Source organism: Oryza glaberrima, chromosome 6 (assembly GCF_000147395.1).
Source record: "Oryza glaberrima chromosome 6, OglaRS2, whole genome shotgun sequence".
NCBI classification, from domain to species: Eukaryota; Viridiplantae; Streptophyta; class Magnoliopsida; order Poales; family Poaceae; genus Oryza; species Oryza glaberrima.
The window spans coordinates 17,316,512-17,331,554 of record NC_068331.1 but is presented as its reverse complement, the minus strand read 5'-3'; the positions used below and the strand labels follow the sequence as shown (position 1 = coordinate 17,331,554).

At 43.3% G+C, this 15,043-nt stretch overlaps 1 pseudogene; it reads left to right on the top strand.

Moving 5' to 3' along the window:
* Positions 1 to 762: 762 nt before the first annotated feature.
* Positions 763 to 9,004, top strand: LOC127775943 (uncharacterized; annotated as a pseudogene).
* The last annotated feature ends 6,039 nt before the right edge of the window (positions 9,005 to 15,043 follow it).

Here is a 15,043-nt window from a genome sequence, read left to right as displayed (position 1 = left end):
TGATCTTTAGTCCCGGTTAAAAAGGGTAACGGGCATATTTGATCTTTAGTCCCGGTTGGTAACACCAACCGGGACTAAAGATCGTAACTTTAGTCCCGGTTGGTAATACCAACCGGGACTATAGATCTCGGGGATCTTTAGCCCCGGTTAGTAACACCAACCGGGACTAAAGTCCCACCCCTATATATATGTCTTCTTCCTCCTCCAGCTGCCTGAGCAAGCTTCAAAATTTCTTCAAAAAAGAGGGGAGGTCATGCCAAAATTTCTAGTGAATTTATTTTGGTGATTACATAAAATCGGAGGTGCCTAAAAGGTTTGCAACTTCATCCTCCAATGTTTTTTTTGTCATATTACATTTGCAGCTATGTTTTGCACACTTTTTTGTCTCCAAAATTTAGTTGTAAGTTGATGAGGGAGAAAATTTGTGTGGGGAAGAAAGAATATATAGAAATTTAGTTGATTTGCTAAAGAAGGTTTTATAAAATAGTTGAGAAGGAAAACTATAGTGAAAGTTAATCTTGAATACTAGAAAACAAACTAAAATGAAAATTAAAAGAAGTAAAACACATTAAAATTAGTTTAAAACTTTAGAAATAGTAAATAAGAATTATTTGGTGTAATATTTTATGATTTTTGTATGAATAAAGATATGTCGTTATTGTATGACTGTTGAAACAGTTTGTAATTATCTTATAATTATTGTATGACTGTCATTATTGTAAGAATAATTATTGTTGTATGATTTTTTTTCGACTCATGTAGATGGATCGGCAATGGATGTACGCTGACCGGCGGTCCAAAGAGTTTATTGACGGCGTGCACTATTTTTTGAGAGTGGCCGAAGCTAACAGGCAAAGGGGTTTTATTTGTTGTCCATGCAATAAGTGTAAGAATCAGAAGGAGTATTCTGCATCCAGGACTATTCATTTCCACTTGTTTGAGTCGGGGTTCATGCCAAGCTATAACTGTTGGACATCCCACGGAGAGCAAGGTGTTGAAATGGAAGAAGATGAAGTGGAAGACGACAATATTCCGGACTTTGCTCAATACGTTAGATTTAAAGGAAATCAAACGGGCGAGGAGGAAAGGGATGCTGATGGTAATGACGTTGCGGATGATCTTGGTCAGATGTTGCAGGACGCCAAGGAGGACTGCGAAAGTGAAAAGGGGGCCCATAAATTGGACAAGATGTTAGAGGACCACAGAACTTCGTTGTACCCAGGTTGCGAGCAGGGGCACAAAAAGTTGAATACCACTCTGGAGTTCTTGCAATGGAAGGCAAAAAATGGGGTTAGTGACAAGGCATTTGGCAATTTATTGAAACTCGTCAAGAACATTCTTCCGGAGGGAAACAAATTGCCCGAGACAACGTACGAGGCTAAAAAGATAGTCTGCCCGCTAGGACTGGAAGTTCAGAAGATTCACGCATGTCCGAATGATTGTATCCTATATCGCGGTGAGGAGTATGAGAACCTAGAAGTATGCCCTGTTTGCAAAGCACTACGATACAAGATTAGACGAGACGATCCAGGAGAAGTTGGCGGGCAGCTAACAAAGAAGAGAATTCCTGCTAAAGTGATATGGTATTTCCCTATAATACCACGGCTAAGGCGTTTGTTCAGGAACAAGGGGAATGCTAGAATGATGCGATGGCACGCTGAAGAGCGTCAACAGGATGGGATGCTGAGACACCCCGCCGATGGTTCGCAGTGGCGAAACATCGACAGAAAATTTAAAGAATTTGGAAAGGACGCACGAAACATACGGTTTGGTTTGAGTACGGATGGCATGAATCCTTTTGGAGAGATGAGCAGCGGCCATAGCACTTGGCCCGTTACGATGTGTATCTACAACCTCCCCCCCCTAGCTATGCATGAAGAGGAAGTACATAATGATGCCGATTATTATTCAAGGCCCCAAGCAACCTGGTAACGACATCGATGTGTACCTAAGACCACTGGTCGAAGACCTTAAACTGTTGTGGAAGAAGAAAGGTGTCCCCGTGTGGGACGAGGACAAACAGGAGGAGTTTAACCTACGAGCACTGCTGTTCGTAACCATGAACGATTGGCCTGCACTTAGCAACCTATCCGAACAGTCCAACAAGGGGTACAAGGCTTGCACTCACTGTATGGATGAAACAGAAAGTACGTATCTTAAGCACTATAGGAAGGTTGTATACATGGTTCATCGTCGATTCCTTGCAGCAAACCACCCGGTATGGAAGAAAGGCAAGCACTTCGAACATAAGGCTGACCACCGTACGAAGCCTAAACATCGCAGCAGGAAAACAGTGTTTGCTATGGTTAAAGATCTTAAAGTAGTGTTCGGAAAGGGGCCTGGAAGCCAGCCTATAGAGAGCGAAGATGGTCACGCGGCGATGTGGAAAGAGAACTCTATATTTTGGGAGATACCCTATTGAGAATTCTTGGACGTACGCCACGCAATCGACGTGATGCACCTCACTAAGAACCTTTGCGTAAACCTTCTTGGCTTCCTAGGTGTATACGGAAAGTCGAAAGATACACTGGAAGCACGTAATGATCTGAAGCATATGGAACAACGCGGCGACCTTCACCCGGAACCAAAGGAGAAAGGAAGCCATTACTTGAGTCCAGCCAGCTACACTCTTAGCAAGGTAGAGAAGGAAAGTATGTTTAAATGCTTGGAGAGTATAAAGGTACCGTCTGGATACTCCACGAATATCAAGTGAATAATAAGCACGAAGGAGAAGAAATTCACAAACCTAAAGTCTCATGACTGTCACGTGTTGATGACACAACTGCTACCAGTTGTAATAAGGGTATCCTTCCAAACAATGTCCGGGCAACAATAACAAAGCTATGTGCATTCATGAACGCAATTTCGCAGAAGGTTATCGATCCGGATAGATTAGAAGCCCTTCAGAATGATGTGGTGCAGTGTCTCGTCAGTTTTGAATTGATATTTCCACCTTCATTTTTCAATATAATGACGCATCTGCTTTGTCACCTTGTGAAAGAGATCAGTATTCTCGGGCCTGTGTACCTACACAACATGTTTCCATTCGAGAGGTACATGGGCGTTCTGAAGAAGTATGTTCGTAACCATGCTCGTCCAGAGGCAAGCATCGCCAAGGGTTATGGAACAGAGGAGGTCATCGAATTTTGCGTAGAATTTATCGAAGATCTTCGCCCAATCGGGGTACCTGAATCACGCCATGAAGGGAGACTACGGGGAAAGGGAACTCTCGGAAGGAAAGCAATAATGACGGTAGACAACAATTTATTCCGTAAAGCCCATTTCATGGTTCTGCAACAATCTTCATTGGTAGCTCCTTACTTCGAGGAGCACTTGAGTCTATTTCGCGCCAGGAACATCGGTAAGTCCGATGCATGGATTACACGGCATCACATTGATACTTTCCCCGCGTGGCTACGACAACATCTCATGGGTAACAAGTCGATCAACCAACAACTTGCCTTCCTGGCGAGGGGACCATCTGGGTCGATCGCGACATTCCAGGGATATGAGATCAATGGGTACAAATTCTACACGAGAGCCCAAGACACGAAGAGCACGAACCAAAACAGCGCTGTTCGTGTCGATGCCATGGGACACGATGGAACAACTGGCATGTATTACGGTGCCATCGAGGACATATGGGAACTTGACTATGGTCATCTCAAGGTCCCTCTGTTCCGGTGCCAATGGGTTAGGTTGACTGGTGGAGGCGTAATGATTGATGACAGTGGGATGACAACGGTTAACCTTAACGAGGTTGGATACTCGGACGAACCTTTTGTCCTTGCCAATGATGTAACGAAAGTCTTTTTCGTGAAGGACATGTCTAGCAAAGGAAAGAAGGGCAGAGGGCCTGACGAGCCTAAGTGTCACGTGGTTCTCCCAGGCAAAAGAAAAATCGTCGGAGTTGAGGACAAGACTGACGAGGATTACGATCAGTTGGATGGGCAACCCCCTTTCACGGTGACGATTGACCCTAGCATCCTCCTATCAAATGAAGACACCCCTTACTCATGTAGCGATCACAAGGAGGGAACAATAGTGAGGAGAAAGTACGTGCGGTCAACCGTCACCGCAGATGTATTGCCGTAATTATTGTGTACACGATGTAAACTATTTTGGATATATTGATTATCCATATAAATCAATTGATGTATGACATATGTTAATTACGCACGATTATTAGAGGTTTTAACAAGTTCAAATCATGTATATGCTAGTTATATGCGATACTTATAATTTTTAAAAGTTTTAAATCACGCAGGTGGCAATTTCATATGTTAATTAGAGTTTTTAACATTTCATTTACTATCATTCATATGCTAATTATAATTGACTAGAGAATTTTAAAAGTTTCAAATCATGCATGTGGCATTTACATATGTTAATTAGAGTTTTTCATAATTTAATTTACTATCATTCATATGCTAATTATATATGACTATTCGAATTTTTAAAATTTTTAAATCATGCATGTGGCATTTACATATGTTAATTAGAGTTTTTAACAATTAATTTAATATAATTCCTATGCTAAGTATATATGATGATTACAATTTTTATTAATTTTAAATCATGTCGTATGTATATACATATGTTAATTAGAGTTTTTACCAATTTAATAATATCATTCATATGCTAAGTATATATGATTATTAGAATTTTTATTAATTTTAAATCATATATTTGCTTATTACGTTTTATCCACTTAATTTATTACAGACAACAATAATTTTTCAAAGTAATTGTCATTAATCTTTGTACTTTAAATAATTGTAATGCATTATCTTCTATTTTATAAACACATATGTAATGGAAAATAATATTCAGTGCGCTTATCAGTAGTCCCGGTTCTTAACCCTAACCGGGTTTAAAAAGAATTTGGAAATAGCAGGAAAAGATCTTTAGTCCCGGTTGATGAGAACAACCGGGAGTAAAGATATATTTAGTCCCGATTGTTGAGAACAACCGGGACTAAAGATCTTTTCTTTACTCCTGGTTGTTCTCAACAACCGGGACTAAAGATATCTTTACTCCCGGTTGTTCTCATCAACCGGGACTAAAGATCTAGGGGTATATATATTCTCGATGCGCGCCCTCGTCTTCCCCACCAACACTTAGAAGTTTTTGCCCGATCGATCTCTCTCGGCTTCTCCTTCGCCGCCACTGCCTAGGGCATCCCCGCGCCGACGCCGCCGCCGTATCTAGCCGTCGTCTCGCGCTCGTCGTCGTCGCCACCGCCTACGCCTCCTCCGCCGCCGCCGCATCTCTGGGGTGAGAGCCGCCGCCGCCTCCCTCGATCTCTCTCTCTGATCTCGATCTCTCTCTCTCCCTCTCGGTTGCCGCCGGCCGCCGAGTTTTAGACACCGACGCCGACCTCGTCACGACACGACGCCGCGACACGACGACGCCGCGCCACGAGACGCCGCGACGCCGCCGCGGCACGGCACCGGCGCCGCGCCGCCACGCCGCCGCCGCGCAACGCCGCCGCCGCGCAACGCCGCCGCCGCGAAACGCCGCCACCGGGCATAGCGCCACGACGGCACCGCGCCGCGCGCCGCACGCCACCGCCGCGCCATGCCGATGCCGCGCGCGGCGCCATGCCGCCGCCGCGCCGCCCCGCCGCCGCTCCGCTGCCGCCACACCAAGAACGTGAACGAGCGAACGAACGTGAACGAGAACAAGGTGAATGAACGTGAACGAGAACGAGCGAACGAACGTGAACGTGAAATGCAATTATAGGCAGGTGAATGAACGTGAACGAACAAACGTAGGTGAATGAAACGTGACCTTAACGAGAACGCGAACGTGAACGATATCGTGAACGAAACGTGAACGTCAAATGCAATATATGTTACTTCGCGTTTATCCTAATACATCTTTTTGTATCTTGCAGAAAAGACGTTGTCGGAGTCGTGCCTCAAGCCGGAGTGGTAGAGCTAGCCCTCGAAGGAATTCGCGCAGGCAAGTGACGTAATTATATATATGATTGTTATATTTGTAATGCAATTAAGATTATTAGATTTGTAATTAGACTTAGCATATAAGATTGTGTAGTGTTCTAATATACGACAGTTACACTTAGAATACATGACTATTTGAGTTTTAGTATAAGATTATTGGAGTTTTAATATAAGATTATTATATTTGTAATTAGACTTAGTATATAATTATTGACTAGCTAGGGTCCTATAATATATGTCACCTAGACTTAGCATATATCACTATTTGAGTTTTAGTATAAGATTATTAGATTTGTAATTAGACTAAGCTTCTAAGATTGTGTAGGGTTCTAATATACGACAGTTACACTTAGCATACATGACTATTTTAGTCTTAGCATATAAGATTATTTGAGTTTTAATATAAGATTGTTAAAACATAAATGTCTCATGACTTAGCAGATGTTTCCTGTATGAACAGATGGCTAATCGCGATGAGGAACAGATATTGTACGATACAATCGCGGAGGGAAGCAGCCAGTGCTGGAACGAAGAAGAGGGGAACGAGGATCCAAACCAGTATTTGAACGAGGAAGGGAACGTGGAGAGGGATGCGGAGGGGAACCAAGAGGGGCACGCGGAAAGGGATGTGGAAGGGAACCAGGAGGAGGAGGCTAGTGGAAGTCAACCCTCCGTTGGACAGAAGAGGGCACGCGGGCAACGAGGTGCCGCAAAGAAGCTTGAGGGTCGGCACATCATAACGGAAGTGGAAGAAGATGGACGACCTAGTGCCCCGGCAGAAGCCGCCAAGAACTATGTACGTCACAGCGGTTGGATTGTGCGGGATAACGTGCCTGTCAGTACGGTGTACTAGCGAAGAACAAGGGCACGCGGAGATCATGAGAGCTTTGTCCCAGATTCGGAGAAAGAGATGTTGTGGACCACAATGCTCGAGACATTCACCCTTCCCGCGGGTATAGAGGACAAAGTGAAAAGGTGGACTCTGAAGAAAATGGCAGAACAGTTTCAGAGCTTCAAGGGAGATCTGTACCAGAAAAATATCCTGAAGGGGCAGACACCGAACTTTGACACATTCCCAAAGCTAAGGGATCACTGGGACGAGTTCGTTGCATATAAGACAGGTGAACAAGGGCAGGCGATGATGGAAAGAAACAAAGAAAATGCCGCCAAGAAGAAGTACCATCACCACTTGGGGTCAGGCGGCTATAGCATCGCGATGCCGAAGTGGGAGGAGATGGAGGCTAGCTTGCTTGAGAGGGGTATCGAACCGGCCACCGCTAATTGGCCGGAACGATCGAAGTTCTGGTACTATGCTCACGGTGGAACGCTCAACCCAGCTGATGGCTCACTGGTCTTCGGCGATCAGATACGAGAGGCTGCGCGTCGACTAACAGACGCAGTGGAAGCCTCTTCTCAGGGCACATTCCGACCAGACAGAGAGAGGGACGAGCTGTCACTCGCCCTGCAGACTCCAGAGCATCCAGGACAAACACGAGAGAAAGGGGTGATTCCTTGGAAGATTGGGTTCAAGGAGGACATCCACGCGTACAGGAGTCGGATGAGGAGCAAGAGAGATACCGAGGCGAAGATTGCAGATCTAGAGTTCAGGGTATCGAGCTACGAGCGCAGCATGCAAGAGGAGGTGGCAAGGAAGGTTGATGAACGCATGGCCGCACATCGGTCCCATGATCCCTAGCCGACCATTCCTCTTGCAATGGTGAGCCCGTCAGGAAACCGTAGCAGTTGCGCCTCAACGGGGTAGGTAGGATCACAGAGCATGGACGCCATGCAAACCCAGGACGAATCCACCTGGCCCGTTGATGACATCACTCAGCGGACACCATGTGAGCTGCATATTCCTTTCAAGAACTTATCAATAAAGGTAAGCTCGTAGTTTATATATTTTAGATTTGGCCATTCCGCTAGTTGCTGCTTATATATGTTGATTACTAATAAATAACCTCTCACCACATGAAGGTGGCGTCGGGCATGGCCATCCCAACGGACCCTTCAGGTACTTACCACTGCAGGCCGATTCCAGCAGGATACTCCAAGGTCGAAGTTGAGTTGGTCGAAGGTGCGTACGAGGACCTCGAGCTAGATTACCCTGGAGGAGACGGTGAGACGCATCTACGAGACACAAGCCATGCCATTATTCTATGGCGCAGGCGGTACATCATCCTCCCCGGTCGACAAGCGGCGTCTCGTGCACCATCTCCTCCGGCTCCGCCATCTCCTCCTCAGGATCCTGCACCGTCTCCTCCTCATGCTCCAGCACCGTCTCCACCTCAGGCTCCTGCACCGACTCCTCCTCAGGCTCCTGTACCGACTCCTCCGCAAGCTCCTCTTTCGGCACCTTCAAAGTCAAGGGCCACCCAAGCTCCACCGCCTGCCCACACAAGGGCAACGAAGAAGGCGAAAGTTGACGCCGCCAAGAACAAGGACCCGGGGTACAATTGCACGCAAGAGGAGCTTGATGCTTACGTGGCATCAGAAGTCAAGAGATAATTCAAGCCTCGAAGTCCAGAAAAGAAGATTCCTATAGACCCGAGTGTCAGGAACTTCTTCAGGGGTATGTCTGCACCTGCCAAGGAGGCCATTAAGCTATCGGACTATGAGCGAACGCTGATAAAGCATCTTTTGGAAAGTCCAAACCAGTCCCTCAGCCTGGAGAGCAACCAAACCAGGAGATCGAGCCATTGGTGACCGGTGAAGAAATGACGATAGAAGAATTTATTACTGACACCGGTCTAACTACGGATCAATTGCTAGGAGTCGCACCAATCGAAAAGGCGGAAGTGAAATACATGTACGAACTCGGTAAACTGCTTGTCAAGCCTGAGCTGCTGCAGTCCCTACCCACACAAATGTACAAGTTCCATCAGCTGTACATGGAGATGAGCGCCACCGGTAGAGAGATGATCGGAGCGAGGATCAGGGACACGGACTTCTTGCAAGGATATGACATTCTCTGGATCAATTTCAAGGGAATCTACGAAATATACCAGCTGGACGCCCTCGACGTCTCTATTATGAGTTGCTGGATTTTGTAAGTATATCGTTCAGTTAGATTTCTTACTACGTCTCCTTTAATTAATTATGTCCTTGTATATAAGTAGACTATAGAAAATAATATACTCCCTTTTATCGTTGTAGAATGGAGATTCAAAGGGCCCGACGGCGGGGGGTTTTCGATACTGGATTCATCGACCCTCGGAAAGTAAACGTCGCAATGCTCGACCAATATCCGCAAGCCACAGAGGACAATCTCGTCCATCTCCTGAAGGGGCAGCATTACAAGACGTTCATACTGTTGCCGTACAACACAGAGTTAGTTTAATTTTACTGTCTTCCTATACCAAATTTCATTCCCGTACGAACTTGCTAAGTGTTTCATATGTAATGCATCCCACGCACATTGCAGATTCCACTGGGTGCTTTTACTCTTCGACCTGTCGGCTTGCACCGTCAACGTATATGACTCAATGGATAAAAAAGAGTCTACATTTGACAAGGTTTTCGAACTTATAGATAGGTACTATCATAAGTTCCTCTGTTAATTAAGAAAATCTTGTTATGTTTATTGCTACTACGAATCATAGCTTTAAACTCCATGTAGGGCTTGGTATCGGTTCCGTCATTTGGTCCGCGGCAACTGGAGTGAAAGACTTAGGCAGAAGTTCAAATTTCCTGTGAGTACACATGCTCTACATTTATATTTCTCCGATTCAAATACATACAAGTGTATATTAATTAGATCTCTCGTCGTTTGTCATTTATTTGTTGTGCGCAAAGCAAAAGCAGGGAACTAACTTGTATGGCTACTACGTGTGCGAGTATTGCCACTGCCTTGCAGACCAAATCATCACCACAAGAGAGCTCGATGTACGTACAAATAAATTCAAAATTTCATTACGTATCGATTTCTTGTTTAATTACTAATCAATTTCATACATTCATATAGTTTATTCGCATGAGGGATAACCTGACCACACACAAGGAATTTATCGCGGCGGTTCAAGAACAACTCATGGGATTCATCAACGAACAAATCCTTGATCCCAAGGGTGAATTCTACTACGACGGAAACATAATTCGTAGGTCCTTAGCTTCTGAGCTAGCGACTACTACTACGTCGAAATCGTAGCTAGCTAGGACATATAATGGATTGTAATTAATGCATGACTACATATGTTTCTATATGCATGTGTACACATTTTCTATAATGTAAATATATTTTAATTTGGTCATATATATATATACATATATATATATATATATATATATATATATATATATATATATATATACATATGCATTTGCATAACATATATATGTATAAATACATATATATTATGCATGTACATATGTATTGAAACATATATAAATATAATATATATATATATATGCATATATATGTATTGAAACATATATATGCATGGTTTATATATATATATATATATATATATATATATATATATATATATATATATATATATATATATATATATATAAACCATGCAGCAACAGAGCCATGCAAAAAAAAAGGTCAGCTCGATCTTTAGTCCCGGTTGGTAACACCAATCGGGACTAAAGATGGCTCAGCCGGCCACGTGGCGGAGCCATCTTTAGTCCCGGTTGGTGTTACCAACACCAATCGGGACTAAAGATCGATCTTTAGTCCCGGTTATTTCACCCGGGACTAAAGATAGCGATCTTTAGTCTCGGATTGGTAGTCCCGGTTTGAAAACCGGGACTAAAGGAGGGTTACGAACTGGGACTACAAAGGGTTTCTCCACCAGTGGTAGCATTTCACCCGAGAGTATTCCATGGGTATCGTATTTGTTTAATCCCGTGGGAAGATTACAGTAGAGAGAACCGCACTAATAATTTATGTTACTTGTAATAATCATAGTCTAAGCAGGGGTTAATATAATTCAAAGGGTAGGATGACACACAAGCATAGAACTTCTCATTCTCAAACTAAATTATCTAAGCTAAGTGGAAAGAAAATAGAAAAAGAATCTATTCCTATACTTCTAGTATACAAATTATACATACATTCTAGTTATATGATTAACTAGCTAATACCCTCTTTCCGATGCCCTCCTAGTACTTCGAGAAGCCACCCCTGACTGCCAAGTTCCTTACGACAGCCCGTCATGACCATACAACCGGGGCTAAATACGGATTAGTACCCTCCACAGGAAATTAACTTAGGACTATATACACGTGCGGAGGAATACCCGTACTAAGCTGTCACCATCAGCGGCCCACCTCTCATCCACAGCATATAACCCCAAATAATGATATCCCGTAGTCTAGACACCACGCCTAAACTACCAGATACTACTCTAATATTATCGTTATGACATAGAGTAATTGCATAAGCAAACACTATACCCGTACTGATGCATCTCCCAGATAAGCTAGCAGCATAATCAGTATAACACGAACATAATGTAAAGTTGGCATTCATATACTCGAAAAATATTCCAATACCATAAATGTATAAAGAAGAGTATTCTAGCAAAAGTAAAAAGCTTCTCCACCTTCTCCTTCCGCTTCCTGCTTGGTTCCTCCACACTTCCTTCCTCTCCTCTTTTATGCAGATTTTCCTCCTTTCGCAGAGGAAATGTTCATCATTTCTCTGATGTGGCTGTGGACTTTGTAGTTCATCAATCGGAGCGTCTTTTGAAAAAATGTTTGTCATTTCTCTGGACGTCCATGCCAAACCCTGGCCTCAACGGTGGAGATGGGGGTTTGGCCGAACCATGGGGTGGCCCAATTCAGCCCATTTTTGGCTAGCGACCTTCTGGACTTCTTCTTTTCGCAGACTAGTGAATTTTGGCTCAATTGATCGTGACGTTTCTGACATTTCTGAGTTCTTGGCCCATTCATACATAAGTCTGATTCTCGACATCGTCCGATTGATTTATCGTTTGATTTGATACCGATTCTCCTCCACTTTATGTTTATTCTCAGCAAAAGGTTAGTAAACCTAATACTAGTGGAATATTATTATTCTAACACAAATATGCATTGCAAGCATAACTAGATCTCCTCTATTTTGGTAATATTGACGGTCGAAACTGATCGCTAATGACTGTCAACATTGATCTACCCGAAGTACGAGACCGTTACAATCCGGGACCCCCTTGATTATAATCATAGGATGTACATACAATTTCTAACAATAGTAAGTGATTCTGATCCATGCATGTGTACTTCTCATGAATTATAATTTAATCTTCACTTAATACGAATCTCTAATTTCCTTACAGTGCGTACAACTCCTACAAGATAAATGGTAGAGAACAGCTTCCGCAAGGGTTAGTTCATCACAGCTTAATAGTATGGTATCACAGAAATTAGCATATGAACTAGGCATTGAGCATAACAGTAGAAGACCTAAATCTTCATCATCAAACTGTACCTCTATCGACACTAGGTCGGCAGCGATCTCCTTGAAGACCGATATGTGGTTCAACACAAAACCACTCTCTTATAACTTGTCTGTGAACAACTTCATCTTCATATGCATCTTGTTGGTTAGATTTTTAGACATGCAGATCAATTCTAGTTTGAGCTAAAGTTCTACAGCAGTTTTTTCCTGCAACACTTCTTGCAAAATATCATTAGATAGATGAAGTTGGATCAGCGACAGAGCCTTACGATCTTTACACTTCTCCTCAGTGGTCCATTCATCCTTCTTCCTCTTCCCCAAGCTTTCCAGCGCCTCATCAAGATCCGAAGATTGCGTCAAAACAACCCGCATCTTAACTTGCCACAGCGAGAATCTCGTCTTGTAGTCTAGCAGCGGTAGATCATACTTTATCGATGCCATCACGAAACCCTAATATGATAACAAGCTCTGATACCACTTGTGAGGAAACGATAGGCAAACAAACGATAATGGACAATAGATCAATCACAGAAGACACGAGATTTAACAAGGAAAACCCTCCCAAAGCAGAAGAGAAAAAAAACCACGGGGACAGCCAGCAAATTTCTATATCGAGGGTGAGGTTACAACGCCGCACGGTGGCTTACAAGAGGTATATATATGGTGGAACCCTAAAAGGGATGACGACCGGCCCAAGCCTACCGGCGACGGGCCTTCGCTCCACTTCGGCAGAAGCTGGCCTTTATTTAGTGCAAATGAATTTGGATCACAACTCAACAAACTCCACCTTGAGACAAATTCCTCCTTGTAGCATGAACCAATCCTTCACCCTGAACACAACAAAGACAAAAACACTTTCGGCGCCAAATAGCCTCTTGGGCTAAACCACTATACCAACTAAGCTTGAGCAAAGCTCAAACTTAGCAATAGGAACATGCTTTGTCATAATATCAACAGGATTATCATGAGTGCTTATCTTGCATGCCTTTAGCTTACCTTGCGCGACTACATCGCGAATATAATGGTACTTAATATCAATGTGCTTTGTCCTCCCATGAAACATCTGATATTTAGTGATGTATATGCCACTTTGACTGTCACAAAACAAGTTAATGCAAGAATCAACTCCACAAAGCTCAGCAAACAATCCTTTTAGTCAAACTGATTCCTTACATGCTTCAGCAACAGCCATGTATTCTGCTTCAGTGGTAGACTAGGCAACAACAGGCTGCAATGTTGCCTTCGAACTCACAGCACAAATACCAATAGTAAACAGATAACCTGTGAGTGACCTCTTATCCAAATCAGCAGCAAAATCTAAACCCACATAGCCAACAAGCCCCTTATCAGTCCTACCAAACTTCAATCAAGCATCAGCTGTGCCTCTGAGGTACCTAAAAATCCACTGAACACCTTTCCAGTGTTCTTTATCAGGATTAGCCATGTATCTACTAACCAAACTCATAGCATGAGATAAATCCGTACGGGAGCAAACCATGGCATACATAAAAGAACCAACAGCACTATAATATGGAACTCTTGACATCTATTCTACATCCTTATCAGTACTAGCACATTGTAAAGCTGAAAATTTAAAACGAGGTGCAATAAGAGTACTAACAGGCTTTGCATCATGCATGTTAAAACGCTGAAGAACCTTCTTAATGTAACTTTGCTGACTAAGACGCTCTGGCCCAAGCCTACCGGCGACGGGCCTCCGCTCCACTATGGCAGAAGCTAACCTTTGTTAAATGCAAATGAATTTGAATCACAATTCAACAGTATCTTCCCCCGCAGGAGCTCATCAAATAGAGGGAGGCTGTCAGGGAAGACTTCCCAACGCCCGACACCGACGAGATGGTGGTCTTCCTCCCCTTCTTTCAGTTCAGGCTCGGGCTACCAACCGGCGATTTCTTCCGAGGTCTGCTACACTTCTATGGTATCAACCTCCATCATCTTAATCCCAACACCATCTTGCAAATTGTCATATTCATTTATCTGTGAGAGGGGTATTTTGCTTTCGTTCGTTACCTGTACCATCTGGAGCCTCAGCCTGTGTTATGCCAAAAAAAAAAAACATTGAATGTAAACATGGTTACAGCTTGTTAGACCAATGTATCTTCTACTTTACTCAATTTTCGTTTGATTTTAAAGATCAAGAGATTTTATTCAAAAGTTTCCACAATATGATTTTTGAAAAAATGGATTAATATGATTTTTTTAAGCAACTTTCTTATAGAAACCTTTTGCAAAAAATGCATCATTTAACGGTTTGAAAAGCGTGCGCATAGAACACATTTGGGAAAGATGGGGAAAGAACACAGCTTTAATAATTTCAGAAGTGATCCCCTGGGATCTTGTCCATCATATTCAAGCTATAGATATAGCATGTATGCGGGCGTCTTTGTTAAAAAAGAAAAAGTCAAGAATGGGGATAAATTCGAGAGATCGAAAGAAGGCTGGCCGTGCTCGAATCCCAAAGCACATCGAACGGTAGGAATATGTGTCTGCACAGGAACATGAACGCACATTGTAAATTGACTTTCGCACACCGCATGGAGACGGATTTTATGAACGCACGTTGTAAATCGACTTTCGCACACTGCGTCGAGTCGGATTTTGCACACCGTAACGAGTCGGTTCTGGCAGGGACACCTTTTTCGCTTTAAAT